The sequence below is a fragment of the Parasteatoda tepidariorum genome, chromosome 9, assembly GCF_982258835.1.
Source record: "Parasteatoda tepidariorum strain Cologne lab strain chromosome 9, Ptep-v5.0, whole genome shotgun sequence".
NCBI lineage: Eukaryota > Metazoa > Arthropoda > Arachnida > Araneae > Theridiidae > Parasteatoda > Parasteatoda tepidariorum.
Genome location: NC_141763.1, coordinates 78451895 through 78479777, shown reverse-complemented (window position 1 = coordinate 78479777; position 27883 = coordinate 78451895). Strand labels below are relative to the sequence as shown.

The 27883-nt window shown below is 30.7% G+C and overlaps 1 protein-coding gene across 3 annotated transcripts in view; it reads left to right on the top strand.

The window, feature by feature from the left end:
• The window catches only part of LOC107445323 (neurocalcin homolog), a 57735-nt gene that overhangs the window by 17413 nt on the left and 12439 nt on the right, over window positions 1-27883 (top strand). Inside the window, exon 1 of one of the 3 annotated variants that reach the window (XM_016059694.4) lies at window positions 436-958. The exons of the other annotated variants lie outside the window; for them this stretch is intronic. The gene's annotated coding sequence lies outside the window, so the exon portion shown is untranslated. Of the gene's footprint in view, window positions 1-435; window positions 959-27883 lie in introns of those variants that run through there. 3 annotated transcript variants of the gene reach the window in all.

The following is a 27883-nucleotide window of genomic DNA, read 5'->3' as shown; positions in this document are numbered from 1 at the left end:
CAAAAATATATTTTTTTTTTTTAAAAGATTACGAAGATTCTCAATTGTGACTCAATTACTAAATATTTTTAAAATTGTAACCCCGGGCCGAGTTAAAGAGGGTCGTGTTTTGCAATCGGCTCCTGTCTCTTTCATCTGAAATGTCGAATGTCATCGCGTAAAGTTTGTCAACATAGCACCGGTTTAAAAAATTTTGAAATAAAATTTCCTGCTACCTTGCAATAGAAGGTTTGGAAAGGCTACAAAAATCATGGAATTTTTATAGATCCGTTCCTGCTCGCGTAAAAGTCTCATTTAAGTAGCGAAAAAATATAGCCGACGGAAATGAATAAGAACAAATCAACGACAGCAGCCCGATTTGCTCAAGTGATTACGCACAATCCATCCTCTCCAACCCCCTCCCCCCAATCTTTTTATTTTATTATTTTCTCCTCTAAGAGCATCAAAATAGAACATCCACTATAAAAGCCGTCTTTTCCCATAACAAGTAAAAACACTATATTCCCAGATCGATTTTTAGTGTTTATCGGCAATTTCTGTATTGGCAGCAATCACGGTTAAGCAAAAAGCAAAAGATATCTATGACTTTTTCTTCGTTTTTATGAAGCCTGCCGCTCATGTTTTGGGTCATTCCTCACTATTCACTCACCCCCGGCAGCCCATCCCTCTTTGTGCTCCACTATCGCCGCAACAGCAATCGGGGCGGCGTCGGCTGCCGCAGTGCCGGGGCGATCGATCCTCGCCGGGGCTTTAGCAAGTTGTCCCGCTGACACTGTTCCTCGGGAATACCTTTACTCAGTTACAGCCCTAAAACCATCAAATGTGATTTGCCTTTTAACTGTTTCTTTTCATGTTTTGGGAACATTTAGTGTAGCACTTCGACTTCTTTAACGTTGATTGTGATGTGGTAAATGAATGGATGATTGTTTTTAGGCGTGCGTTTTGGCGACAAGGAATGGTGAGTTGCAACATTTATTTCATTCATAGCATTCTCTCTTGGCTAATAATAATCATAATGTTTCTCGCATCTTGCATGTATTATGTTATGGTGGCGTGTCAGATAAAAAAAAAAAAATTCGGATTTTTCATTTCCTTCTTTTAAGCGTGATTTTTTTCTTTGCGCATTATTTTATTAATATATAAAGAAAATAAGATGTTCTTTTTTAAGATTGCGATATATTTTGAATTTTTTATTTTATTCATTTTCTTAGATTGTAAATACTTGATCTATAAAATCAAGATTTATTAAGCGAAAATCAAGATTGATTTTATTTATTTATATAGTGCGATAATTTAACCTATTTTATTAATTTTTCGAATTGTATTACTTCAATAATAGCGAATCTGTTAAGGAAGTGAAGATTGATTTTATTAATTTATATGGGTGAAAGAGAACGATTTACAATTGGATAATTTAAGTTCTTAATTTATTCATTTTTCGAATTGTAATTAATTTTTCATCTCGTCAATAATAGCAAGTCTTGCCAAGGAAATGAAGATAGAATTTTTATTAATATCTGTGGGTGAAAGAAAGCGTTAATTTTTGAATATTTTTTTAAAAAAATTCTTTTTCGTTTTTTAATTACTTTATTGTTAAACATTACTAGTCAAGAAGAAAATCAGTAAGCTTGATTTTTACTAATTTATACAATGCGATAATTTAAATTACTAATTTATTCATTTTTCGAATTGTAATTAACTCTTCATCTCGTCAATAATAGCGAGATTTGTTAAGGAAATGAAGATTGATATTTATTAATTTATATCGGTAAAGAGAGTAATAATTTTTGAAGTTTTTATTTCCTTTTTTTCGTATTGTAATTATTTTAATAATAAAAACATTACAAATCAAGATATACTACGAAAACTAAACTTGATTTTATTCATTTATACAGTGCGACAATTTTTCAAGTTCTTATTTTATTCATTTTCTAATTGTAATTACATTTTCAACAATATCGAGATTTGGTAAGCAAATGAAGATTGATTATTATTTATTTGTGTAAAAGAGAGCGATAATTTTTAAAGTTTTTATTTTATTTCTTTTTCGTATAATAATTCATTAATAAAAAAACATTTCAAAAACCATTTATTAAGAAAATCAAGATTGATTTTATTAATATAACTAAGCGATAATTTTTACGTTTGTATTTTTGTCGTTTTTTCGTTCTTATTACTTTTATTAATAAAATCAAGAATTGATGTTTTGTTTTTGCGTGTCAATGTCTTAGTGATTTTGAAACAAATTTTGTCTTTTGTGTGTAAAATATCAGTTGGCATTTTAAAAATGTCTCTAATTGATGTAAATAAATCATTGAAAAATAAGATCCAATTTGTTGGTGATAAATGGAAAAGCAAATGCAAAAGTATATTCATGATAATTTTGATTCATATGCTTTTAAAATTGAAAAATGGTTTCAGTGGGTCAAATTGTTGGCTTAATGTTTCAAATAGTTGGAAAGGAAAAAAAGCTAGGTTTCATTAATAAATTAATTTTCATGGTATCTGATTTTTGATCCAAATAAAAATAACATGACAGTTTCTGAGGTGAGCTAAAATTAGCCAAACAAAAGCACTTAATTTTATCCACTTTTTCAGTTTTTGCATTATAACTTCTAAAGGATGCATCAAACGTAACATCTAATGTAGGCAAAATTTTAAAAGCATTAGGATCTGTTCCGAATTGTACCCTTTAACAGTAATTTTGCTCAGCAGTTTGATTAGAATCGGAGGTCGAAGGTTGCAAGCTTTTTCACACTAACTTTCTAAATACTTGTGAGGCTTGTGACCAGAGACGTGCTTAGGGTTTTAGGACCCTGGGCGAAACTTTGAGGCATTTTATCAGAGTTGATCAAAATCATATTTTATTTAAAAATATATAAGATAACATATACACACATTGTTTTTTGTTATTTCAATCAGATTTTTTTTTAAAAGTTTTTTTCTAGTTTAACGATTATAACTCTAATGTATAAATAATACATAATATTTTTAGCGACAATACTGAAACTAAAAATTTTTAACACCACTAATAATAAAAAGAGCTATATTATTATTTAATCATAGCAAACTAATTTCTGAATAAATGCAGTCGGTTATTTTTTTTTCCTATCAAACTCTAAACTTTAATGAATTGTAAAAATAGAGAATCAATTTATCAAATGAAAAGTATATTAATTTAGATCAGAAAGCAATTTTAAATTAAATTATTTTCTGCTGAACAAGTCTTTTTTCTTTAATTACAGATGAATACATTAGCTTCATATTTAATAAGATTTAAAATTACTTACAATAAATTTCAAATTGGTATAATTGAAATATATTTATTGGTAGTAAAACAGCAAATTACTTTACATGTTAACAATGAGCACATTAAAATATGAAAATGACATGAAACGAATAATAAAATATTGTCATATTAAAGTTACATTCTTATCTTCTACACTGAAGTTCGTAAACAGAAAAAAAATCTTATTTAATTTTCTAATTTATTAACCAATTCCCAATTATAAGAATGAAACATTTATAATCAATGAGATTTAATATAAGTGATTTGTTATCACAGCCTTACGTATATACATATTAGATAATGCAGTACTGTATAAATAATATTTATACAGTACTAATATGTGTAATTTTTAAAAAAAAAGTATGATCACAATCCATTCATCCACAGATCGTAATTTTGACCTACCAAAGCACGATCAATCTCTAATTCAGTACTCCCTGCGGTATGGTGTGTTATGGGAACCTGGAGGACTTTGTGATCGCGACTGATTTAGCGTGCACCAGTCACCATTTTATTCATGGAGAGTCTTCGGTGGGCGGGGATCAAACCCACGACCTCTTGGACATGGGCCCAACGCCGTCCTAGCCATGCTATCCCGGCCAATATAAGGAAGGGAGGAAATGCCATAAATCTGTACTATTGCCAGCCTTTTAAATGTAATTTTAGAAAACATGCATTTTATACAAACTTGCTATAGATGGAAACTTATTTAAATACCTTTTTAAAGTAAAGATTCGACTTTGCACTACAAAATTGTAATGCCTCAGTAACACAAAAAAGTGACATTGTTACGCTGATTTCATTTTTAAAAGACTTAAAATGTTAAAGATAGGTGGATAGGCTACAAAATCCTCGAATTCATTAACTTTGTTTGATTAATGTGTTCTAAGATATTCTAAACATTGCATTCTTATATTTTTTCGCTTTCCGTAATTGTGACAAGCGATAATATTTAGCACGCGAGATGTTAAAATATTCGATTCACATACTTTTATGCATCTACACTATGTTCTACACTCGGCACATTTTTTGTTTTGTTTCGGCGTCATAAATGACGCTTTTATAATGATGTAACATATGTTTCACCGATATTTTGCTGCGTTGTGCCGCATTCAAATGAACCCTATTTAATTAACTCCGTTTCAAAGTTCTTCTATTCATGACGTCTTTCTTTTCTAATAAAGGTTAGTAAGAAAATTTCATTACAGATTTCCCTTTTATTTAAATGAGTCGTGCAATAATAAAAATACGTTTCTTCGAAAGCTAAATTAATGTTGGTGTATTAATTAATTAAAAACACATTCACAATTCTTGTTCCACAACCAGATGATACAAAGTATGTTTTTGTTTTTTTAGTAATAATTGGCTGTAATTTTTAAAAATCGCAAAGCAAAACACTATAGAAATTTTTATTTATTCTCTTTTGTATTGATTCTATCTTTCGATGTATGTTTACGTAAAGAAACAAAGTTATCGATTTCATCGAGAGAATTTTAACGGTTAAAATGGCCGTTGGTTGCCCTTACAGCTCAAAAAAGTGTAATAAATCGGCGAAACAACTAGCATTCTCGGAACATCAAACGCTCTATAAAGCGACAAAAATCTAAGCTAACTTATGAAACTATAAAAAGAGCACGTGCGATTTTGCAAGCTTGGGCAGAAAATGAAATTTTTTTGAATCGAACTATAACGAATTATAATCGTATTATAATGCCCTCGTCAACCCCTAAAATTATTTCGCAATTTCTTCCTAATTCGTATCACTCGCTCATTCTATACTTATTTCAGTCTAGCTTTAAATGTATTCTCATTCTCTTTTTCAAATGAATTTTTAGAGGGCCGGGATAGCCTGGTTGGTAGGGCGCTGGGCTCATGCCCAAGAGATCGTGGGTTTGATCCCCGCAGCCCGAAGACTCCCCGTGTAGTAAACGGTCACTAATGCACGTTGAATCTGTCGATTCACAAAGTCCTCCGTCATACCTCTGGGGGTACTGATCCAGGAGTTTCCTTGTCCTCTGGATTGAGTTCAGAATTACAAGGCTACGGAGTTGAACATTAGTAGTCATAAGCCCAAAACTGGGTCGGCTGTTCAACGATGGTTTTAAAATAAAATAAAATGGAAGTTTTAAAAACATGCATCATATACTTCCTGTGAAACCTTTGATTTATTAACATTTCATTGAATTTTTATTCATTACGATCGAAATTTTAAATTTAAGTGCATATTCTAACATAAACTCGCAAAATGAATGAAAACTAAACAAACGGGATAAGAAAGTGAAAAATAAGACACAGCTAGCCAATCTTTGTTGTTAAATGGCATCTCTATCCTACGGTAATTATAAAGCGTGATTAAAACTGTAATATAGCTCAAAATTATTATTCCAACTACCTAAATTAATAAGTAAAACAAAAATATAGAATCTGTTGTGTGTTGATACGTACTGTTCGCTGTTGACCTTTCATTTTTTCCAACTTATTATTCAGTTTATGTCAATTATTTGTTTTCCACGTGAGAAGGAAATTTTCCTTTAGAAATTTAAAAAACTTGTTCGTGTTTAAGTATTAATGCTTGTGACTGCCCACTCGCTTGATATTTCGTTCTTTGTTGCCACCGCAAAAAAAAATAAGAATTTTTCTTTGATGTGTAAGAAAAATCCTTTTTTTTCTGTCAGGATCGCGTTAGGGTTCATTAACATATCCAAATTTCTCCTAAAATGACTCTGTATACAATGAACTTGCTATTGTATTGTGAGTTGTTGATAAATAAAATAAAAAAAATGCACTCACTTTTTTATCTTTTAGAACGCATTAAAATTTATTTGTTTTCTCGACAAAAGTAAACGGATGGAATAAAACGTAATACGTGACAGTAAAACGATTTAAGTGTTCCTAAACATCATCTGAAGAAAAAAAAAAAAAAGAGTAAAAAAAATTACTGGATTCCTCTTTTACTGCTTCACGAAAAATCTAATTTTAAAAGGGTGAAGACAGCTAAACTCCTGTTGTTAAAGAGCTCTCTGAATAAATCATTAAGTAGTGTTGTTGCAAAAAGTATGACAGGAGCTGCTTCATCGGGTACATGTAGTTAAGGTCTTATGGTTCATAAGAAATTGCTTTTGCTCGGCAAAAGATTAGGATTCTTTTAATTTTCTAACCTTTTTCTGTAAATCTTTTGTTAGCTTTTAAAACACCTTTATTTTTTCTCCATTTTTAGTTCAGTGTTTTTGTAAAAAATATAGTTAAAAGGTGTAACTGTTCAATATTATGATGATCTTTTAATAAAGTAATATAATGTATGCAAATAATCACTTTTATATTGTTTTTTGCTGTATTTGCACCAGCACTGAGATTAACGAATAACTATCATTAAACCTCTTGTTTTATAGATTTTTTTCTTTCTGTATTGTGCATTTTACCGTAAAAGTTAGTTTAAAATTATTCAAAGATATATATATCGTCCATGGGTGGGGAATTTTAAAGTATTACGTGAGCCTTTTGGCCTCCCTTTCATCAAAAGTTAGCAAATTACAACTGCTTTTGGTGACCTTTCAAAATTATCTTGTACAACATAGATACTTCAATGCTAACCGAGCCAAAAGCGCAGCGCAACTTTATTTAAATATTGTAATTCTTCAACTCTTCCTTAAATCCTAAAACCTTAATTAGTTTTAAACAATATTAACGAATTTTTTTCATCGTCTAGCTGTCGTACGTCTGAAATACATCGATTTCAATATTAAACTGCGATATTGTCTAAGTTCTATATGTATTGAATTGAATTTTAGTAATGAATTAAAACTTGTCCGACTGTCAATAAATCCCATTAGTACACTAAGTATGAACTCTGGACATTTCAGTATAGTAGGCATCAGAAGTATCAATCTCTGTCTTGAGATTAGATAGAAAACTCCTGCCAATGTTCCATTACGTTCTAATAAATCACACAACTACACTAAGTATGAACTCTGGGCATTTCAGTATAGTAGGCAGCAAAAATATCCATCTCTGTCTTGAGATAAGATAGAAAACTCCTGCCAATGTTCCATTACCAGGGGTCTGTCCAGACATTTTGTGAAAGGTCCGTTTTTCGTGAAATTGTGAAAAAATTACTCACATTCTTTCAGCCAGGGTCCGTTTTTATGAATTTGTGCAAATAGGGTCCGGTTATTGCAAAAAACTTTTTCAATGAGTTTTTAAATTGCAAATAGATACAAGATTATGCTCGGCACTGTAAAATTATAATAAAAAATTTAAATTTTCAAATATAAACAGCAATTGCTGCTTCTAAATTAGAGTTGCAACATGCAAATATTTCGTATTTAGCCTATACTGCTGAACGCAGAATATTCATTTCGGACGAATAATGGAAGAATCGTCTGCCGAAGACAAAACTTTTGCTTACATCCATCTTTCTTGTTTTCTGCCCTGGGAAGGATTTATTCGATTAAAAAAACAATAATGAAGATAAACAAATTTATGATGGGTCCGATTAAAAGAAAAATAATTTTGTGAAGGGTCCGTTTTTAAGTTAAAATATTTTGTGAAGGGTCCATTTTTATGAAAAAATATTTTGTGAAGGGTCCGTTAACGGACCCAAATTTCTTCTAAACAGACCCCTGATTACGTGCTAATAAATCACTCAACTACACTAAGTTATATCTCTGGACATTTCAGTATAGTAGGCAGCAAAAAGTATCCATTTCTGTCTTGAGATAAGATAGAAAACTCCTAGCAATGTTCCATTACGTTCTAATAAATCACACAACTACACTAAGTATGAACTCTGGACATTTCAGTATAGTAGGCAGCAAAAGTATCCTTCTCTGTCGTGAAATAAGATAGAAAACTCCTGCCAATGTTCCATTACGTGCTAATAAATCACTCAACTACACTAAGTTATAACTCTGGACATTTCAGTATAGTAGGCAGCAAAAGTATCCTTCTCTGTCGTGAGATAAGATAGAAAACTCCTGCCAATGTTCCATTACGTTATAATAAATCACACAACTACACTAAATATGAACTCTGGACATTTCAGTATAGTAGGCAGCAGTAGTATCCATCTCTGTCTTGAGATAAGATAGAAAACTCCTGCCAATGTTCCATTACGTTATAATAAATCACACAACTACACTAAATATGAACTCTGGACATTTCAGTATAGTAGGCAGCAGAAGTATCCATCTCTGTCTTGAGATAAGATAGAAAACTCCTGCCAATGTTCCATTACGTTATAATAAATCACACAACTACACTAAATATGAACTCTGGACATTTCAGTATAGTAGGCAGCAGTAGTATCCATCTCTGTCTTGAGATAAGATAGAAAACTCCTGCCAATGTTCCATTACGTTATAATAAATCACACAACTACACTAAATATGAACTCTGGACATTTCAGTATAGTAGGCAGCAGAAGTATCCATCTCTGTCTTGAGATAAGATAGAAAACTCCTGCCAATGTTCCATTACGTTATAATAAATCACACAACTACACTAAATATGAACTCTGGACATTTCAGTATAGTAGGCAGCAGTAGTATCCATCTCTGTCTTGAGATAAGATAGAAAACTCCTGCCAATGTTCCATTACGTTATAATAAATCACACAACTACACTAAATATGAACTCTGGACATTTCAGTATAGTAGGCAGCAGAAGTATCCATCTCTGTCTTGAGATAAGATAGAAAACTCCTGCCAATGTTCCATTACGTTATAATAAATCACACAACTACACTGAATATGAACTCTGGACATTTCAGTATAGTAGGCAGCAGAAGTATCCATCTCTGTCTTGAGATAAGATAGAAAACTCCTGCCAATGTTCCATTACGTTCTAATAAATCACACAACTACACTAAGTATTTTGTCTTTTTTAAAAATAAAAATTTATTTTGTGTCTTCTCAGTTTTTTTTGTCTTTCCTTGTCGCAGAACGCTATTTTGAATCTTTATATTGTGGTCCGGATCATAGGCGCCCCTCTTCAATCCTGGGGACTGAAATCAGTCTTGAGAAAAATCAATGGACTTATAAATTCTATCAATTAAATTTCCTTTTTTTTTTTCATTAGAAATTTTCAAATTTTTTTGGTCAAAATAAAAGAATATATCTTAATGAAAACATATGATTTGGTAATAATGTCAGGACTTTTATTTATCTTCTTTTTATCAGTCTCGCTAAATCTTATTCTTAAAGTCTTGACAAATGGGTTTGATTGAACTTCATCTATTTGTGTAATTAAATTTGTACTAATGCTGAATCCTAAATCTGCTCGAGTTTGCTTTCCCCACCCTAACCTATTGTCATGCTGGCCAAGGATAAATCAAGATTATTTAAAACAAGAAAAATTTTAGTACTAGAACAAAAAATAAGTAACGCTGAAGTGAAAAATAGCGATATGAATGATTTCAGGTTGTTCAGTAATAGTTGTAAAAAATATACAAGGTTAGCTGTTATTTTCGTTTTGTTTGCTAAAAAAAACATAAAATAAAGAAAAAAAGTTTTAGAAAAAATCATCAAATGATTGATTTAATGTGTAGGCTATTATCAAGGAAAGGTAAATTTTGATGTCAGTGAGCTGTAAATTTCTAAAAGTTGGTAAACAACTGTAGATAGTATTATTTGGTCAAAAATAAATTCAGTCTTGAAATTTTTTTTAAGTGGCACCCCTTATCGGATGTGGTGCAAATTTTTTTTTATTTATTTTTTTCCAAAAATATAATGAATCCTTAGATGAAAAAGTATGAAATAAAATAATTTAAAAAAAAAAGAAAACTTTTCTGTGGGTTTACGCGAAAAAGAAATAAATAAAATGTTACGTGTAACTTATAAAAATCTATTTTATATAGTGTCGTCTAATTTTCAAGGTATTTTGTTCATTTTATATAAAGTTTATCTTAAAGTGTGTTGCGAAAATTTCTTATGAAAATTTTGAAGAAAGTAGATGAAAAGTCGATTGTTTTTGAATAAAAATAATAAATCCAAATAAACCACCGACTTTTCATCGCTTTCTTTAAAAGATTTACTAGAAATTGCTGCACCAGACAAACGTTATAATATAGAGAATGAAGATAATACTTGGAAAATTCACCGAAACTATGTGAAATCGATTTTTCTAAGTTATGTAATACTTTTTCTTGCTGAAAAATTGTTTTTTTTTTAATAATTTTTAAATTATTTTATACGTTTACTTGAAAAGCGTATGTTTTAATACTTTTTATCATTCATTTTAAATAAAATAAAACATTAAAAGATAAGAACTAGTATCATCTACTACAACATCCTCCTTTATAAGATATAAATGTATATAGGGTGATCAAATTGGATCGATGATATGAATCATTTTATTTGTTCTAAAAAGTACATCAGAAGTTGCTCTTGTAGTTTAATAATAGATTGTGATTCATTTAAAAGGTGATTTAGACAGGTAGATTATAACTTTCGTTAAGATTTACTAATGTTCTTAGGAGGAACGAAGAAACCTTTTAACGAAGAACCATTTAAGAATCTTTTTTTTAACCATTAGTAAGATATTTCATCTAATTGAGGAAAGTCGTTAAGATCGGCTGTATGATATCATTTTTATCAAACGTTGCTCTTGAAATAGATACGTGTTAAACTTGATAACGTTTTTATTTTCTTTCTAGTATTTATTTACTAGGTATGTAACCAATAGTGATTCGCCCGAATAGCAAAATTTTTTTCAAAGAATCATAAATAAATATTATTTTGTATGTATATAAATAAGTTTTGTCATTATTGTAAATTATTCAAAACATTATTAGTTTGGGGTAAAGGGAAAAATAATTATAATAATTAACCATTAGAAATATTTCAGATAAATTAAAAACTGATTAACAGCTATTATTATTTTTAAAAAAACTAAATTCGCTAAGTTTTAAAAAAAAAATTAATTCTTAAAATGATATTTTAATGCTAAATATATAATATTTTCCGGAAAAAAAGTGTCCTTAAAATATTAAAAGAAATATAGTCTATTAGAAACGCTTTTAAATTCCATGTTAACATAAAAACGCCCATAAATACAAGAGATTATATACAAAAATGAGAAAAAATAAAATAAAAATGGATCTTAATTCTGGACAGAAATTTTTAAAGCTGAACATCTTAGTTTTTCTATTTCTAGAAAAAGTGATGAAAAAAGAATTAAGTCTTAAAAAAACTGTTTTTTTTTTATTGCTGCGTCATGATAAAAACGTTGATAAAACAGAAGTTTTTTTTAAAAAAAGAAAAAAGTTAGATAGAAACCCAAACAAAAATCGATCTGAATTTTTTAACGAAAAAAAATTTGAAGCTAAAAATCTCGATTTAACTTTTTTACGTAGACGTATTTTTAGAAAAAAATGACGATAGAAGAATAACGTTCAATAGAAACGTTCTTTAAAAATTGTTGTGACGTATTAAAACGCTGATAAAAAGAAAAGTTAATAAAGCAAAAGAGAAACAAAACAAAGAATTGTTCTTAAAATATAATTTTGACTTAGAAAATCTTACTTTTCTAAGCTACCCGTTATCTGCCTTACCTTAAAGGGGAAAAAATTACAAACAAAAAAAAAAAAAAAACGTTCCTTATTTTTAGAACAAAAAGTGAAGAAAAAAAACGACTTCTCTCAATATAATTTTTTAAAAAAAATCAGCAGTTCAAAACTCCTTATTCAATATAAAGTATTCTAGTTCCACTTCTTCAAATTTCGCTTTTCCATTTGTATTCCAGAACATAAATTTGCAAGCTGTGTGCAAATTTTTGGACTTAAAAAATATGTGTAAAAACTATTTCTAATAATATATAGTAATGTAAAAAAAAAAAAAAAAAAACTTTTATCTAATAATACTTTTTGCGAAAAAATACTTCGCTGGATATTCCCTATAAATATCCATTCGTTAGGTATTCACTAATTGAGTATGATTGAAATTAAATTTCTAATTTTCAAACGTCAATTTATGAAGACGAAATTTTTCTTCAAATTGTCTGGGTTAGCAGGTAATTTCGCTTGGACATTCGATTTTTAAATGAAAATGTCCTGTTTAAGCTCATTATTTGATAAATTTGTAATGTATTAATAAAAATGTCCGAAAAGTATAGGAATGATCAAAGGGACTGTTCAAATATTACGAAGCACCAAGAGAAGACATATTTTGTGATTTACTTATTTTTTGCTGACAAGGTAAAAAATATACTAGCTAGACTTTCGTTAGACGCTTAATTTTAAAATATTTCTAAAATGCAAAAATTAAAATGTAATATATAAAATTAAAATTTAATAGTATACTCAAAATTTTAAATTGAAAACTCAGATTTTTCTGGCTCTTTCCGAAATATTTTTATAAATTTTATTCCTGAGTCCTTAATGAGATTACAGGATTTTCTTCTAACCGGAAAGTTTAATATTAGGTAACTCTTTAGAACTTGTTTTGTTGCAATGAAACCAATTTTTGGGGGATTACTTTGTTATTATTTTTATTTTTTAGCGACTAAAAGATTCTTACTTGAAAATTTAAATTACTCAAGTAAAAGATCCAAAACAATTTTATTGCATTAACAGACTTAGATCCTAAGTCCATTGGAATAAATTTAAACTTAATCATTTTGCTATATTATCATTGCAACTGATAATACAATTTTGTTTTTTATATTTCTATTCAACTTTTGGTTACTATTATATTTGTTAGATGATTTTTACCATATTGTCTTGTGATATATTGGGAAAAGTTTATTCTTAATTTAATATCAATTTAGTATTCATTCTTTAAATTGCATATTTTGTTGGAAACAGTTTTATATAAAGCTTATTATGCAACTAAATCTAACTTATTTACTGTTTTGTTTTTGCAGTTGCGAGTTGCGTACGACTTTCATTCGAAGCTCTATCCCCCCTCCCTCCCCCCAAAAAAAAATAAAAAATAAAGTCATAGTTTAGATTCTTTATACTTGAATCAATGCGATGATTTTAAACTATATAATCTTGGCCTGAAGAAATATCTAACAGACAAAAAGACAACTTAAATATTTTTTTAAACAATCGCCACCTAGGCAGATTTTTAGATCTAGATTAAAATTATCAAAATCATTGCCTTATTCTCAAGTTTCTGCAAATTTTTATGAGCCCAAATAATGCAGCGTTGGATTAAGTTTTTAAATATTAAAAAATTAAACCACAAACGCTTTTTATTTTCACAATACTGTGGCTTTTCTCCTTATTGACGTTTTACGCCATTTTCAAAATAAGCGTAGACAGCGCTGGCTTTAGATAGGCTAAGCTTGACCTAACAGTCATAAGTAACAGTTACAAACTCACAGCAGTTATGAAAATAGCATATTATTCTTCGCAAAAAGCATCGTTTCATATTACGACGGAGCCTTCGAAAAACAGCCTTAAGAATTTTTAACAAAAAAAGAAGAAAAAACGTACATACTGTTTATGGAGTAATTATATTTTTCATCGGGAAATATGGACTATATGGCCACCCCCACAAATAATGTCACTCTTAGAGGGTAGGGAGCAGGGCTCGAAAAAACTCAGAAATTTTACCCGTTCCCGAGGACGGCTTGTCCAACAATGCACCCGTCCTCCGTTGAAACTAACCCGTCGCTTTTAAATAAATAAAAATATAATTTTCTATTTATTACAAACATTTATATAAATTGCACAATGAATTAGTCGTTACTAGGATTACATTATACACTAATAAAAGAAATACTAGGTTACTAATAGTAACCTAGTATTTCTTTTATGAAATAATTTAAACGACAAGGGTCAAGTTATCTGGAATGTCAAGTTATCCGAGGGTACTGCGTTTTTTAAATGAATAAATATGACGTTTGCCAGTTCCACAATCAAGCCAATGATTTACAGAGGTTTCTGAACATAAATCTGAAAGGGGTTTTCCATTTAAGTAGATGTTCATAATTACTTTTAAAGTTTCTTGTTTAAGACCAGTACGTATTGTGTTTTTTTGTAAGTTTATTGCTGCAAAGCCCCTTTCAACCGCTGCAGTATTCCCAGACAGAGAAAACATCAATATATGCGCAGTATGTTGCTGTATTGTGGGTCATTTTGCTGCCTTGTAACTTACAAGACTCTTGTAAGATAACAAAAATTGAAAATGTAATACGAACATTAACGGGAAAATGGCCGTCCGCGCGTACGTCGGATTCGAGACATTCGTTGTCCGCGGAGAATTTTTGACCGTCGAGGACGGGCTGTTTTTCGAGCCCTGGTAGGGAGGAGACTCCTGAAATTGTGACAAGAAGTAGGGGAGAGTGGGGTCAATTGTAACATTTTTTACTTAACTATTTTTAACTAACAAAAAATCCAATATATTATTAGTATTAATTGACAGACGAGTAAAGTAGACTATCCTCTACTAGAAAAAAAAAATAAATACCTAATTTTAAATGTTATTATATTAGTTATTAACAATTTTTGACAGTCGAGAACTTGTTACAATTGTCCCCACTTACGGGGTCAATTGTAACAGTTCATAAATTCAACTAAAACATAGTTAATTATAGATAGTATCATAGTTGTGATATATTTCTTTATTGATCAAAATAGTAGTGATATTTTTGGAGTAAAAATAATAATGAGCAGAGACCTAAAGGGTTAAGCTTTTAACTTTAAGGGGTTAAAAATTTTAATTTATGCTGTGAAAGGTGACAAATAAAATAATGCACATGCAACATAATATAAATGATATAGGAAACTATTGGTGGTTCTTAAAGACTTAAGTAATGGTTTGTAAACATAAGATTATTTATTTTCAGCTGTTACAATCGTCCCTTTACTTATTGTTACAATTGTCCCCAAGACGCCATTTCAGCTTCATTTGTTAAAAACAATGCTAGTTAATTAGCAAAACTAATCTTTTTTTTATTGAAATGTTAATTAAGGTGTCCACTTACATATTCGGTTACTAATTTTTATTTGTTTAAACAAAATTACTTTGTTACAATATAATATTCTAATACCAAAAAAAGTACTTGCGTGGCGTGAAAATATCTTTTGTGATCTAACTCTTTCAAAAGTACATAAAATTGGTTGCCATCAGGGGTGTACATGTAGATTTATTAAATACACCTTGTGCGCCACCTAGGAACCAAATCTAGAACCCGACACTCGAAATTTTTGCTCTGTTACAATCGCACCCTGTTACAATTGACCCCACTCTCCCCTACAGTAGGGAACCGATTATCCGGAACGATCGAGACCATCGCTATTCCGGATAACTGATTTTTCCGGTTTTCTGAATCACTACAAAAAGCCGTTCTTTTTATTGTTAAACCCAACTAAAAAAAATATTTGGAAATAATCTTAAAAAGAAGAAAAAACGATTAAGTTATACACTAATGATTATTTCCAAAATGATGGTAAGGTAAAAATGTTTAAAAAAAGAAATAAAAATTCCTAAAATCTTATGAGGAAAAAAACATTTTTTTAAAAAAATGGTGGGAAAATTTATCGAATTTCGTTCCGGTTTTTTGGTTTTCCGGTTTACTGATTTCCGGATAACGGGTTCTGTACTGTATTAATGCCAAACTTTCTGATTAAAATAAGTATACATTCAATCTTTATTATTGTGCTTCCAAATGGCATTAAAACACGTAATTGAAGTTTAAAAATAAAACTTGAAATATGATTCATAACGCATTGCTGTACACGATCTGGAAGTATATATTTATGTAGTATAGCGTGCCTTATGACAAGGGCATTAAGGGTATGGTTAAGTGTGACATTTTATGACAGGGGATCAAAAACATTAGAAAACAAAATTATTTATGTTCGGCCCCGTTAATGGCAAGTTTTACAAATTATAATAATTTAAGGACATTTTCTTTTCTGATTAGGGAATTTTCAAACTCAATCTGAGAAATTCATTCTAAAAATAGTAACATCATTCAAGCCGTCAAAATATGACTCTTTAATGAGTCTTGAAGGCCGTTTCCATTTTGTTATTTTATTTTTTCCCGTAAGATATTCTCAGCCGCCCTCTTTTTCTTCTTCTTTCTTTTCTTTATTTTATTATTATTATTATACGATTACGTTTATTGTATCCGGTGTACGAGATGGTTTATTGGCTAACGTCCTAAAAGAATATATGACGTTCCTGCAAAGGGAAATTCGACTGACAAAGAGACCATTTGCACAGCTGACGTCGTTATAAGGTTACTTTGTTTACTTAATTGTCATCACATTAGCGGGTCTTCTAAATCCAGATGACTTGGGGAAAAAAATTATTACTGAAGTGTTTGTTGTCTTAAGTCGAACCGATGACATCGTTGATCATTATGTTTCGAAAAGATCTATCGATTATGGTTGTTTAAAATGTTTAGTTCTGTTTTTATTTTTTCTAATAATTTGGAAGCTGATTCTCCCGATTTATGTGACGTATAAATCAGAAATTAGCATTTCGCAAACTTTCATGTGATAAGAAAACGCTTTTCATGTTACAAAAAAATATGCTTACATGCATGCACAACGTAAGCATATATATATATTTTTTACTAGGCCAGCCAACACAAAAGAAAATCACAACGACATCCCCTACACTTGCATATTTTTTTTTTTTCTAAACAGACATGCAAGAGTAGGAGGCACACATTTGCATGTTTTCACATTTAATAATTCTTTATTTTTCTCACATTTAATAATTTTGCAATTTTCAAGGAAATTAATATATCAGGGGTCTGTTTAGAAGAAATTTGGGTCCGTTAACGAGATGGTTTGTCACGTCGCGTTATTTAAACATATGCTTCACAAAATATCTTTTCATGAAAACGGACCCTTCACAAAATATTTTAACTTAAAAACGGACCCTTCACAAAATAATTTATCTTTAAATCGGACCCTTCACAAATTTGTTTATCTTCATTATTGTTTTGTTAATCGAATAAACCCTTCCCAGGAAGGGGGGGGGGAAGAAAGACAGACGTAAACGAACTAAATTTTGTCTTCCGCAGACGCTTCTTCCTTTATTCGTCCGAAATTAATATTCAGCTTTCAGCAGTATAGGCTAAATACCAACTATTTGTATGTTGCATCGCTTATTTAGTAGCTACATTTGCTGTTTGCTTTTTAAAATTTAATTTTTTTAATTATAATTTTACAGCATTGAGCATAATCTTGTATGTCTTTGCAATTTAGAAACTCCTTGAAAAAGTATTTTTTTTTTGCTGTAACGGACCCTATTTGCACAAATTCACAAAAGCGGACCCTGGTCGAAAGAATGTGACTTAACGTTTATTTTATATTCACAAATTACGAGTAATTTTTTCACAATTTTACAAAAAACGGACCTTTCACAAAATGTCTGGACAGACCCCTGTATATTACGCGTAAGCAATGCACATGATTCTCCTTCCCTTGTTAGAAAAAGAAAGCTTACCTCAAACCTCTCTGTACCGTAGATGCTTACTTGATAATTTGAACCTCCTCATTTTTTCTTTACGATTTTATATAATTTGATAAACAAATTGTCCAAAATAATGTTTCTTGCTAAGGGAGGAAATATCCGAATATATAAGGTGCCTTAATTCTCCAAGGCGCCTTCATCATATTTTGTTCCCTAATTCTTCTCCCTTTTGTTTTTGCATCAGACATTATTTCTAGCATAAGTTTTACTTAATTTATCTAATTGAATGTTGGTCTATAAATTATGCCACACTTTATTTTTTTTTTTCATTATATTTGACACTCCCTTTTGTGTGAAGCACTTTACCATATCCCCTTGTCAAGTCGCGTTATTTAAACATATGCTTGCATTTGGGAACAAATATATATGTGATCATATTTTCATTTTTTTCCCAATGATTCTTGTCAGCAAAACAGTAAAGATTTGATGTGTATTTATTTTGATGAAAAAGCTGAATAAGATACTCAATCTGCTAATTTTAAATATTTTTATTTTAAATAAAATGAGGGATGTCACCAAGGTTGGCAAGTCTCTGCCGAGGAGGTTAAAACCACTGGTAGAAACCGGTTAAAACCGGCATGGCAGAAATTCAGAAAAATGACATAAAAATAAGTACTGAGATTGACTTACAATGGATAATTCATAGAAAAAACAATTAAATGTTAAACAAAGTACAATTTACAAAATTATCACCATTCAAAATCAAATATTACATTGTTTGCACTCTGCAGTAATCTATAACAAAAGACAAGTTTTGATGCAGTTTCTAAACCTAAACAATTTCTTAATTTGCTATGCACGAGCGAGAAATTTGAAAAGATTCTTCCAAGTCCAGCAGAACTAGCAGGCATTGCCATGAAGGAACAAGCAAGATTTGTGAAACTTTCATCTATTGCATATTTTTTAAAACTGGACCACCATGTAGCAGCTGGGGTAGTTGTCAAAACTTGACTGGAGAAATAAGTTTCAGGAAATGGGGCTGTTTTGTTTTATATAAATATTTGATATACTGCACTCTGTGTATTTAATATAAACAAAATAATATATATTTACAAACAATGAATTAAAAAGTTTGTTACAGTTACATAGAGTTACATTTTTCAGTTTACTTAAACAAAATGTCACTAAGCAATTACTAGAACTAATATAGACGTCTTTTTCGTTTTTGCCGGTTTTTACCGATTATAACCAGTTTCTGCCACTGGCATGGCAAACTGGATGTCACACTTCTTGTTACCTCCTTCCTCCCTTTCCTACAAGCGTGACATCATTTATGGGTGACCTATTCTTCGTACTTAGTTTTTAGCACTACCATAATATCGTGAGCTGCACCCGACTATTGTGTTATGAACTCTACAAGATCTTTAATAAAAAGATCTGAGATGTGAATCTTAGATTCTGGTATTTTCCTCCGAATTCTTTTTAATACCGAATGGAATCTGACTGAAAAATTGGGATCAAACTCGCTTTCGTTGTGCTGTGCTGTTGACGTCCATAATATCGTGAGCTGCACCCGACTATTGTGTTATGAACTCTACAAGATCTTTAATAAAAAGATCTGAGATGTGAATCTTAAATACTGGTATTTTCCTCCGAATTCTTTTTAATACCGAATGGAATCTGACTGAAAAATTGGGATCAAACTCTTTTTCTTTGTGCTGTGCTGTTTACGTCCATAATGTCGTGAGCTGCACCCGACTAATGTGTTATGAACTCTACAAGATCTTTAATAAAAAGATCTGAGATGTGAATCTTAAATACTGGTATTTTCCTCCGAATTATTTTTAATACCGAATGAAATCTGACTGAAAAATTGGGATCAAACTCTTTTTCTTTGTGCTGTGCTGTTTACGTCCATAATATCGTGAGCTGCACCCGACTAATGTGTTATGAACTCTACAAGATCTTTAATAAAAAGATCTGAGATGTGAATCTTAAATACTGGTATTTTCCTCCGAATTCTTTTTAATACCGAATGAAATCTGACTGAAAAATTGGGATCAAACTCTTTTTCTTTGTGCTGTGCTGTTTACGTCCATAATATCGTGAGCTGCACCCGACTAATGTGTTATGAACTCTACAAGATCTTTAATAAAAAGATCTGAGATGTGAATCTTAAATACTGGTATTTTCCTCCGAATTCTTTTTAATACCGAATGGAATCTGACTGAAAAATTGGGATCAAACTCGCTTTCGTTGTGCTGTTCATCATGAAAACTTACCAATATTTACATGAAATGAGACATTTTAAAAATGAAATAATAATAAGCCCCTAGTGGAGTTGGGGGAAAATTAAACCTTTAGTTTTCCCAACAGCAATGAAGCTGAAACGCGTGACCACTGGTGATTAATTTTTCATCCAACGTCGCGTCATTTCCATTTCAATGGGAACTTCTCTAACGAATTTTTGTTTTATATCTGAACTTTACAAAATCCTAGTGAATTTTCTCGTTTCAATGTTTAAAAAGTCACCAGAAAAGGGATTTACAATTTTCTTTCTTTGAATTCAAATGTGCATGATTCTAGTTACCGAGTTCTTTCTCGAAAACATTCTTTATTCTATAACTATAATCTGGGGCAAAATTCCCGTTAAAAAAAATGCATGCGAATCTTAATGAGGCTTTATTTTATTGATACATACTTCACTGTCACTTCTTTGATGAGAATAGAAACGAAAACTGTGTAAATATTTAATAATGGGACTATATGCGTGTGGAATCTTTGTTTGACTAAGTAATTAGGTCACGTCATTCAAAAATGTTTGTTCAATGTTTTGAGTAATGAATCTGCGTTGTGTCGGTTTGTATGAAATATTTTTTTCAGCTTGTATCTCGTGTTTTCTTTTTTCTACCAAGTTTCGTTCTTTCTTTAAAACGGTCATATCACGGCGGCGAAACAGGCAGAAGTCGGTAGTCTATCCGGACCAGTGGTCGGAAAAACTACATTATTATTGTAGTTTACTACAACTGCAAAAAAAATTTAAATTTAGTGACTACGAACTACTTTGGAATTGTAGTAACTATCAGGGGTCTGTTTAGAAGAAATTTGGGTCCGTTAACGACATCCTTCACAAATTTGTTTATCTTCATTATTGTTTTGTTAATCGAATAAATCCTTCGGAGGGGAGTGGGGGGAAAGAAAGACATATGTAAAAAAACTAAGTTTTGTCTTCGCCAGACGCTTCTTCCTTTATTCGTCCGAAATGAATATTCTGCGTTCACCAGTATAAGCTAAATACCAAATATTTGTATGTTGCATCTCTAATTTAGTAGCAGCAATTGCTGTTTATTTTTGAAAATTTAATTTTTTTAATTGTAATTTTACAGTGTTGAGCATAATCTTGTATGTCTTTACAATTTAAAAACTCCTTGAAAAAGTTTTAAGCATTAACAGGACTCTATTTGCACAAATTCACAAAAGCAGGTCCCTGGTTGAAAGAATGTGACTTAACGTTTATTTTATATTCACTAATTACGAGTAATTTTTTCATAATTTTACCGAAACGGACCTTTCACAAAATGTCTGGACAGAACCCTGGCTATACTTCACTACTTTAAGAAACCGAACTTTGCTGGAGAACTTAATTTACACCTATGTTCAAAATGGTTTTGAATAAGAAATAGACTTACATTAAATGTAAGGGAATAATTAAGAAATATTTATTTAAAAAAGTAGCACACTGCGCCACTGTGAAAGAAAGTAGCGACTACAGTAGTTTCACTACTTGTAGTGCCCTACTTCCGACCACTGATCTTGACAAATGTTTAGTTACTTAGGGATAAGTGAAATTAAAATAGCTAGAAGCATCTCTGTCAGCAAAATGTTCTTCGCTTTGTTCACCTCTTCAGTTCCCACTTTAACTAATTTTCATTATTTTGACATTAATTAATATTTTTGTTATCCTAATTCGACAATACTCGCGATGTTATGGATAACAACATATCGTATTTCATATTTATCGTTTTTGATGATGATCATAAGTCAGTTTTGACTTATGCTTCAGAGACATGGACTTTAACAAAAAGGGAAGAGAAGTTATTAGCAACCTTCGAAAGGAAGGTCCTACGAACCATCTTTGGTGCTATCCTCGATAACAACAACTGGAGAAAAAGATATAATTTTGAAATATATAAGATCTTTAATAGTGATATCATTAAATCTATTAAACTAAGTAGAATGAGATGATGATGATCATGATGTTAATTCGATATTTATCATAAGGCATGGTATTCACGATAGCATATTGTATTAGATAATTACTTTTGTAGGTAATACATGCTATGTTGTCTGGTAATTATCGTGCAATCACTGCTATACTCGTATCGCAATATTATCGTGTTCGATATTTATCGCTGTTAACAGAAATCGTGTCATTATCGCATTCGATAATTTTTTGCAGCTTTAAAGTACATATTTGACTATTCATCGTTTTCGACAACGTTCGTTTATTCGATATTCACGATCTATTGAAAAAAAAAAAATTTAAAATTCAGTTATGGCGATGTATAAATAATATCGATAATGGACGGTAGATCGCCAGATCTAGTATAATTAGATTTGACGTTCATATTTAGTTTTTAGACGTTGATATTTACTATAATTATTTTAGACGTTCTATTTATTTTTCTTTTTTTTTAATTATTTCATATTTTCCAAGATCTTTAACCATTCCGGTATTTATTATTCATTTAGTAACAGTTAAGCGTAAATTGCTCTAATCAAAATAAAATTATTTTTCGATTTCGCCAAAAAAAAAAAAAAAAATCGTACTAGCTTTAAAATGATTTAGATCATATTGTACTATCCTAATCAAATATCTTAATAATTATCTAAAAAAAATATCTTTTGTACCTTTTTCCTGGTGAGAATAATATTGAAATGTTAATTATGATCTTAAAAGTACTAATTTTTTGATCATTCATGGAACTAAGCTAATTGCAAGTACTTTTTTTCCCCTCGCGAACTCAACCTAAAAACGCATGAAATTTGCCAATACACATGTTCATCAGATTAAACATTTAAATGAAATGAAATAACAAGCTCCTTCTAATTACTGAAAACATGTAGCACAAAATTGCTTTTAAAAAATCTTAGAGTACTCAATTTTAATAGCAATTACTTGAAGTACAGCTGACATTTAATCACTTCCTTTTATTCCATCAAAAAGGAAATATATTAATTTTACTACGAAGACATTTAGCTTTGCTTTCATGGGAATGAAATAAAGAAAACCAATAACTAAGAGCGAAGAACATTACATGAAAAGACAGAAACTTGTTTCAATTCCATTCAACTAAAGGAGAAATCTTTTCAGATTATATAATTGGAAGAAAATGTTAGTCCAGATAGCTTTTTTAACGAAGAAATGGCTAAATTATTTTCGAAGAGGGCGGTTAAAGCGGAAATTAAGAAAGTTTCAAGCAGATTGCCATTTTTTTTCTTCTGCTTCTTCTTCTCTCCTGCAGGCGAGAAATTCTATTTGACAAAGGAAATTTGTTTGAAAAATGCATTTATGTATCTTAAAGGATTAACTAGAAATATTCGAATAAAGTTCTTAGAATTTATTTATTTATAATTTGAAAAACACCTGTATTTAAAGAGAAAGTTTCGTAATTACTGCCCTTATTATTTATTTTTAGAATCACTGTTAAAAAATATACATATACATATTACTAAACCATATTAATTGTCAATTGATGCAGAGTACCGCATAATTTATTTTTAGCTAGGTATCTTGATTTACCAAATAGACTTGTGGTTACGTTTTTATCACAAGCTACTTGGCCTTTTTCGATTCAACGCGGTTCATTTCTTGCCAACCAGCATTAAATGTCATGAAAATTGCTTGATTTTCAATCCCGTTCAAATGGTTAGCTTAAATATTGATGACCAACCAGCTTAAGTGCCATGAAAATTGCTTAATTTTCGATCAAGCTCATATGGTCAACGTGTGTTCAAAAATTTATATTTTAAACTAGTGATCTATATATAAAACTCACGTACGCTTCATTATAGAATATGCTGTCGAATCTTTCATCCTGCATTTAATTAGATCTGGGGGTTCAGATGTAGTTGTATGAAGGTTTCCAGAACTTAAACTTTACTAAGTGCTATTGTGAAAGATCTGTATCCTGTTACAGTTAAATTTTTACGAAGCAAAGACCAAGTTTGAAGGAAACTCAACTATTGGATATTAATCTCAGTGATGTTGAATTATATATATACACCGAAGAGCCATTACGTTATGAGCACCCTCCATCTATAACAATGGGCTCACCCAGGTTTTCATGGTTTCTCGCCCAGGAACAATGTTTTCATGGGGCACATTAGAACTCATAATCCTCATAGAACAATCGCTGACGTCTGTAAGCTACTTGAAGATAGTTGCAGACCAGGTTCACCCATTCATGGCAACAGTTTTTCCTGCGGGGGATGGTGTTTACCAACAGGATAATGCACCATGTCATAAGGGTCGAATCGTCATGGATTGGTTCGAGGAACATTCCAGTAACTTTCAAGTCGTGTCTTGGCCCCCAAATTCACCTGACCTTATTCCAATAGAGCATTTGTGGTCCTACTTGGAAAACCAAATTCATGCTGCCACGCTACCCCCTCGCAATCTGAGGGAATTGCAGGACCAGTTGGCGAGCGCTTGGTACCAGATACCTCAGACTACCTATCAGCACCTTGTGGAATTAATGCCACGGCGGGTGCTAGCAATTTTGAGGGCTTAAGGTGGTCCTACATGTTGTTAGCAGGGTGGTCATAATGTAATGGCTCTTCGGTGTATATCTACTGACGGGAAAAATCATAAGTGAAAATATTGACTGCGATTAGTTTTAGTTAGAGCAAGATGAGTTAAAAAGTTGGGGTTTTTTTTCTTCCAAATTTAGTTTTTCCACTTCTGTTTTAACTGGTTTATAGGTCATCTACAACCTGTCCGCATAATATTAAGATATTGCCCCTTAATTTATGGAGCGGTCAATTAATTTTAAATGCGGGAGAGAAAAAACTGAAGCCTTATTGAAATCTAGTTAGTCATTATAATTGGTCAACCTGGATGAAATTGAGATTTGAGCATGAATGTTCAACATCGTGGGATTCTTATGATTATTAAACTTTATTTATTTATTTATTTTTATGATTTTGTATACCAACCTGATCGGACCACATATAGCTTTTGTTTTATCGTAACAAATGTTTCAGCTCTGATAAAAACGCAAAAAATATTAATAACTTGACATAAACTATTTTTTTTTAAATAAAAAGTGTTCTTTTTTTTTTTTTTTTTTACGAATTGCTGATAAAGACAAAGGTACCGTTTTTAAAATTTCTTTTTCAATGATTCTTAAGTTTGAAAATATTTGCAATTTCGTTTGTATATGTATATATTTTTAGCAACAATTTTACCTTTGTCCTAGTTGGGTTCAAAATTGGCTCGATATGTGTCCTATAAAAAACATGCACTGAAGGACCAATGTTGGGATGTCTAGATTTTTTAATATTGGTCCAATAAATGTACTAGACTTTTTTGTCTTTAAAGTTACCATTTCTATATCTGAGTACTTTAAAGATAATTGTAACTGACAAAAATTGCGAAGGCGGAAACCAATAATGACGACTCTATATTTAAATCATTTTTGTTACTCATCTCTAACTAATCGATTCATTGATAATTAATTAAAAACGTGCTTTGTTTTATAATTCACTTAGTGTCAAAGTCATATAGTGGAACATCACCCCGATCAGTCGGTTCAATAAAATTCGTTTTGCTATTGCGCCGAAGCAAACCTATAATCTAACTCCCAACTTCTACTAATCGCGAGTGGATTCTGCCCACGTGACTTTTTCCTTTTTTTTTCAATTTAAATTTTGTTGAGATATTTTACTGAAGATCTGTGCCACTGCCTGGTATACCGTTCACTAACGTTTTTCTATGGGTAAATGTCGCTGCTCGGTTGACCCGTATAATGTAAGCGAACTCCGTATATTATACGGAAATTAGTCACCATCGCAATGTGGGCCAGAAGACCATGATCTTTGGCCAAAAATTAAATTTTCAACTAAAATATGTGTAGGCAGTTTTAATATAGCCCAAATTAAGTATTCATAATCATCCCAAACATTATAATTTACAATTTGGACCGACAAGAGTACCGTGTAATTAAAAAGATGTTTAAAAAAAAAATTTTAAATTTTTATTTCAGAAATATATATAGGAATTTCACCTTACTGTTACATTTTTATCAGAGTAATTAGTCTGAAATTATAGTACAATTTTTCAATTTGTTGGATTAGTTAATACTCTTGACAAACTTATAGTTTATATCTTATCGTTTGACATTTTAATATGTTTGAATGACTTTCGAAACTTAGTTCTAAAAAGTTCCACGAGGTAATTAGCTGAACATTTTTTGTTGTCTTTGATGTTCCTTCTTTCGAAAAAACATACCGAAAAACAAAAATTATGTTTTTTTCTTCATGTTTTTGCGTTATTTTGTAATATTACTTCGGAAATATAATTTGCTTTTCATTTTTAATGTACAATTACGAAAATTATTTTATTTGCATTGCTAATTTTTTTATTTTTGCTCGCCACATTTCAGCCACCATTTTTTTTTTTGGGGGGGGGGGGGTATTTTTAGTGTATTTCAAAATTTCAACTATGAATTCAATTTACCTGCATATAAAAACCCCCAAATTTTGAAACAAATTTTATCGAAATACTTATTTTAGCCACGAAACCTTGGATGCTGGCCCACTGTGCTTCGCTGAAAATTTTTTACTTAATACTAAAAGAGAAAGAAAAGAAAAAACGCCTCTTCTAAAGAAGTTTTTTTTTTTTTTTTTTTGAATTCTCGAAAAAAAAATCTTTTATTACGATTTTTCCAACTAATGCAAACGCGATTTAAAATTACATTCACATGATTTAAAATCACACATCGTGATTACTATTCACAAGATTTTAGATTGTGTATCCTATTTTAAACGATTTTATATCAATTATTGCGTTTTGCATTCACGTGATTTGAAAACCACTAATATGTTTGTGTTCAAGTGACTTAAGAATTATTATTCGGAATTGGTATTTGCACGATTTTAAAATGAAACTTCAACATTCTAATTAACGGGATTTTAAAATCAAACCTCGAGATTCGTATTAACGCGATTTTGGAATCAAACATTGATATCGCGATTTTGAAATTATATGTCGAGAATTGTATTCTCGTAATTTGAAAATCACATACTGAGATTCGTATTCACACAATTTAAACAAATAAAATTTTGCATCGATATTTTTATTAAAACGTTGACTACATACTTTTTTCTTGCTCAATTCAGGTATTTTTTCAATAATTTAAAAAGTGTTTTTAGGCAAAACATATTTGGATTCCTATTTTTTTTTTTTTTTTACCAAACTCTTCCTTGTGGTATGAATCGATATAGAGTACTATGAAAATTAAAAACATTTTTAAAAAAATCTTCGACTTTCAAAAAAATTTTGCCACAATGAGATGGCGACGAAATGGTTTAAACTAATTATGATAGTTAATCATTGCCTGCTGAAAGTTTTAAGTGGGATTTTATGTTCGCAGAAAGTTTTTCATTTAAGTCTGCTGCCCGCTATGCGATTTTCCTATCCAGTGTCCTTTAACAATCATCTCTTCTGTTTGGCTTTTTCTTAAATAAGCAAAAACTTGATTCGTGACTTTTTTTTTTTCTCGTGCAGGTGTCAAATTTTTAAAGAAATAAGAGCTTGCGTTATAATTGTGACCAACTGCAGCCAGGAGGAAAATCTTCAAAACTGCAAACAAGTTGTTAAATGCCTTTGGATTGTAAAATAGCTCCCAATACACTTTTTCCCAAACACTGATTTTTTTTAAAGGTGCCCCTGCCCGGTATACCGCTACTGAACCGAACTCATGGTCAGATTGAATCTGCTCTTATGATGTCACGTTGTTGCCTATAGTCAGTACAATAGCAGTGGAGATATTTTTACCGATGATCGGTGCAGCAGCCATTGCCACAAAATTAATGTTTGAACAAAATGTGAAGTTTATTATTTTTGACGATGTTAGTGTTTTGTTAACATATCGCAAACTAACATAATATTATAATGTGTTACGTAGGGTAAAGAGACATCAGTAATTTAACTCGA